Source organism: Olea europaea, chromosome 14, assembly GCF_002742605.1.
Source record: "Olea europaea var. sylvestris chromosome 14, O_europaea_v1, whole genome shotgun sequence".
Lineage (NCBI taxonomy): Eukaryota > Viridiplantae > Streptophyta > Magnoliopsida > Lamiales > Oleaceae > Olea > Olea europaea.
This window is the reverse complement of record NC_036250.1, coordinates 14,996,793-15,002,226: the sequence shown is the minus strand read 5'-3', so window position 1 is coordinate 15,002,226 and position 5,434 is coordinate 14,996,793.

Here is a 5,434-nt window from a genome sequence, read left to right as displayed (position 1 = left end):
GCTATGAATGAAAAGATAAAGTCCATGAAAGACAATGACGTGTGGGACCTTGTTCCATTGCCTGAAGGTGCGAAATCCATTGGTTGCAAACGGATATTTAAGACCAAGAGGGATTCGAAAGGTGATGTAGAGAGGTATAAGGCTCGTCTTGTCGCAAAAGGCTTTACACAGAAAGAAGGCATCGATTATAAAGAGACTTTCTCTCCGATTTCTTCGAAAAACTCTTTCAGGACTATAATGGCATTGGGAGCGCATTTCGATCTTGAGCTACATCAGATGGATGTTAAGACAGCGTTTCTCAATGGTGACATTGATGAAACAATTTATATGGTACAACCAGAAAACTTTGTATCGGACGATTCAAAGCAAATGGTTTGTAAATTAAAGAAATCCATCTATGGATTCAAACAGGCATCTCGTCAATGGTATTACAAGTTTCATCAGGTGATCATCTCATTTGGTTTTGAGATGAATTTGGTTGATGATTGTATATACCACAAGTTTAGTGGGAGCAAGTATATTTTTCTAGTTTTATATGTCGATGAGATATTGCTTGCCAGCAACGATATAGGCTTATTGCACGAAACCAAGAGATTTCTAGCAAAGAATTTTGAGATGAAAGATCTTGGTGATGCCTCTTTTGTATTAGGAATTCAGATACACCGAGATCGTTCTCGAGGTATTTTTGGATTATCACAAAAGAGCTATATCGAAAAGGTACTTAAAAGATATGGCATGCAAGATTGTAAACCATGTGACACCCCTGTGGCTAAAGGAGACAAGTTCTGCTTAAGTCAGTGCCCTAAAAATAACTTGGAAATTAAAGAAATGCAGAAGATTCCTTATTCCTCAGCTATAGGGAGTCTGATGTATGCTCAGGTTTGTACGCGTCCAGATATAGCGTACATCGTTGGGATGCTAGGGAGATATTTAAGTAACCGGGAATGGATCATTGGAAAGCAGCCAAACGGGTCATGCGGTATTTATAGAGAACAAAAGACTACACGCTCACATACAGGAGATCGGATCAGTTGGAGATCATCGGTTATTCTGATTCCGATTTCGTGGGATGCCAAGATAGTAGAAGATCCACTTCAGGCTATATTTACCTGCTTGCTGGAGGTGCTATTTCATGGAAGAGTGCTAAGTAGACACTCATAGCTACTTCCACTATGGCAGCGGAGTTTATAGCGTGTTATGAGGCATCAAATCATGGAATATGGCTGCATAATTTTGTCACTCGGCTGCGTATTGTGGACAATATAGAAAGACCACTTAAGATATTTTGTGACAATAAATCAGCAGTGCTGTATTCCAATAATAACAGGAGCTCAACAAAGTCAAAACACATAGAGATCAAGTTCCTTGCTGTTAAAGAAAGAGTTCAGAGTGGACAGGTGTCAATAGAGCATATTGGGACAAACTCCATGGTTGCGGATCCGCTTACTAAGGTATTGATACCCAAGGTCTTTCATGAGCACACTGCTCATATGGGTGTAATATCTCTTGAGGATATCTAGTTTCAGTAGGAGTTTGCATTTTTGCTTTTCATATTGGACACATGTACTATTATTTTGGATACGGTTTAAATTTAAAATTATCTTCAGTTATAAAGTTATTTGGTTAATTATCTCTGAACTTGTTTAAAATGATCTCACTAAGGTATTAAGGTGGACCAATTGGAAATAGGCATGTTACAGATCACATTACATGTAATTTCCATGCTACACATCCATGCTTGATCCATGTCATTCAGTTATATTGATATACGTGACCGTTGATGGGTTTAGCTACGTGAAAGTAGCGAAAGCCGTTTTGATCCTATGTTGATATGATTGATGGACGAGATTGTTTGGGGATACATTCGGTAATGATAGCAAAACTCTGAGTACTCATAAGGTTATATTTAATGCACAATTATAAGGTGACACATATAGCCCAAGTGGGAGATTGTAAGGATTTTTAATTAAAGATGGGCTTGTATGTGTGAATAATTGTGTGTTAAATTATAGGCTATCGAATTCGGTTGAGCCTGTTTAAAGTGATCTAATAAGGTTTCGATTTTGGGCTTTAATGTATCCAATTAAAGTATGGGTTTACATATGTGTAGAGATCGGGCTCAAGTCCTAATTCTATGATGGGTCGAATTAGGTCAAAGGACATCCCCATATAAATAGGTTATGGTCCCCAGATCACACGCAACGTATTATTCATTCTCTACTGCATCCCATCATAGAGAGGAAAAGGAGACTGCGTGTAGATTTGGAAGATCATACCGCGAAATTCATATTGCATTAATCATGTCTGATTCAGGTATGCTTCCGCTTTAATTGTTATGTTTTTTGATGATTTAACATGAAAGATCCAGTAATTTAAAGCATTAAATTATCCAACAACTACATCATTGCAACAATAATGTACATGCAATAATCAATTATTATACAATAATCAATAGATGTAATACTAAACGCTGATTGTTGACAAACCTAACTTATAATTTTTATCAAAAGTTCTTTAAAAGCTTGGTTAGTTTGAACTTAACACTTCACATTTAACATAAGCATTTATGTATCTGTGATTGCGGTAACTTTTCTTATCCATTTGAGAACGTATACTTCTATACATTTTCTATCAAGAAGCACAATCTTTTTCACTTCGAAGGCAAGCTATTTTGACCACATGGGGTCATGTAGGGTCAATTGACAACACAAAAATTTTCAAGGTTTTTTTTTAATAAGTCTGTGTTTGCCCTTTCTCTTGTTATAACTGACCCTACAACAGGAAATTGACATTATTATAAGTAATATTAAAAAATGAAGGTAGGCCCACTTTATAATGCTGCCTCCGTTCCTTTCCTTTTCAACTTATTTTTTCCATTTGTTCAATTTTTTTTTTTTTGAAGCTTTATTTTGGCTTTCTTTTCATTGTTTTTTGTTTGTTTATTTTCTCTTTGTACCTTCTTTCATTATAATATATTTGGGATAGTTATATGACGTATTTAAGTAGCATTGGGATTAATTGTTAATTGTTGATTATTGAATTATTTTGTTCTTATTCTGACAAGATTGATATGTCTTGCATTGACACTAGTATCGAAGGCGACTATTGAACAAGATTCTTCGACAATAAAACACGTAAAAACAGTAATTTGTAACAAAATGAAGGATGGATTTCTTGCTGATTGTATAACACTTTATATCGAATGAGAATTTGTCGAGAAAATCAACGTAGATTCGATTATAGATGAGTTTTAAGCTATTAAAACTCAATGGATACAATTTCAGTAGGTAATGTCGTAATTGGATTTTTTTTTCTTGGTTATATATAAAAAAAAATTGTATATGACCTATTTTAAATTTCAACTTTCCTAGTGTGATTTTCTAAATCTGCCCCTGCTTCAAGCAAAACTATTGCTACCCAATCTAGTAGAAAAATACATTTTAGTAATTTAAAGTTTCTACTAATATTCAAGTAAAACTGTTGCTCACAACCAAAGTAGTTTTTGAATGGGAAGGTATTGTGGGGGCGGCTTAAACTGTAACTTTGAGAAGTCGTGCTTTTCTTCTTATAATTGGATTTGGCAAGGCTTTCAACATGACTTGTTTAATATTACATAATTCAATTTTAGATTTGTGAAACAATAAACTTAGAACTTGATTATTGAAATTGAAAGTTAAATATTCACTCATTGAGTTAACATATTTAAGATACATGGTATTGTTCGGCCTCGTCGTCTAGATTCCAGATAAATTCTACGTGGCATCCCACATAAAGCTGGCCAAAGCTTATCTCTGAAGTGTTGAAGTGTTGATACCGAAGCCCTTTCATTGCAGCGATGGTGGTTCGAAGGCTCAATCTAAAGTTTAGGCATGGAATGGAATGACCCATCTCCTCCAAGGTTTTCTCGTTGATAAAATCTTATTCAAATAATTGATGTGGCCTTATAATGAGAGATATGTCAAAATCTTGTTAACATCGATTGTAGGGTGGCAACCCCTTTAAGGGCATTAAATGCGCTACAAGCAAGTAAGGTTAGATTCATGTCTAGGATAGGAAGCTTTGGATAAGGAGATGAAGTCACATGCTTTCCCATTCGATGGACACCTCATATGTAACAACATAATACTTTCTCTTGTAACATTTGAATGCTAGTACAAATATATACACTTGGAACTATATGTCATCTTTTCTCTCATTCTACCACTTTTATAGTATTTAAGTTGAACACATAGTCTTGTGTTTGGGTTCGTTTGTTATAGACTATTATTTATTATGCAATCCCGTTCATATATATTGTCGATGCCCGAACATTTTTTTCGTATTATAAAGTTTATTCCATGCCTAAACTAAAACATTTCTTCGACTAGTGATCTATCCAAGCGTGTTGGAATTAGTTTGCTTGGACGAGAGTGGTCCCGATATCTATTGTCCATGTGTGTATATGAAAATCAAATTGTTACACCTTGTCATTGAGGCTCCAGAAGAAGCCTACTTGGCATCCCACATGAAGCTGGTCGAAACTCATCTCCGAAGTGGTGAAGCATTGATCCCAAAGCCCTTTTTATTGAAGCGGTGGTGGTTCAGATGCTCTCGAAGCTTAGGCAAGGAATGGAACAATCCACCTCCTCCAAAGATCTCCTGTTGATAAAATCTTATTCGAATGATCAATGTAACCCATGTAATGAGAGACATATCAAAATATTGTCAGTATAGGTTGCAGGGTAGGTGCCCCCCTATAAGGACATTAAATGCGCCACAGACTAGTACAGTTAGATTGATGCTTAAAGTAGGGCGCTTCGGCTAAGGAGATGAAGCCACATGCTTCCTCACCAAACGGACATCATTTCATATGTAACATTATAAATACACCATCTTGTATTGTTTGAAGGCTAATGCAAATATAGATACTATACTTCATCTTTTCTCTCGTTCTACCACTTTTATAGTATTTGAGTTGAACGCATAGTCTTGTTTTTGGGTTCGTTTGTTATAGATTGTTATTTATTATTCAATCCCATTATACATCGCCAACGTCCGAATATTTTATCTCATGTTGTAAAACTTCTCCCACACTCAAACCAAAATATTTCTTCGACTAGTGATCTATCTAAACGTGACAGAATTAGCTTGCCTGACAGCAAGTGGGCCCGATATCTGTTGTCCCTGTGTATACAAAAATCTAGGTCAACAGATATCATTATGTTGGAAAATAATTAGTCGCAGTAACTTATAGAATAGTAAAATGAAGAAGGTAAAACTTATCAACCGATCGAGTCTTGTGACAACACGATATTTTAAAGTGAAAATGTCCACAGTTAGCTATTGTGTTCTCTTTGAACAATCACTCACATGATACAATGATCAAATCACTTGTGTCAGCAATTAGAAATGATTTCAGAACTCTCAAGTGCACTTCAAAGACAAAAAAAAAAAA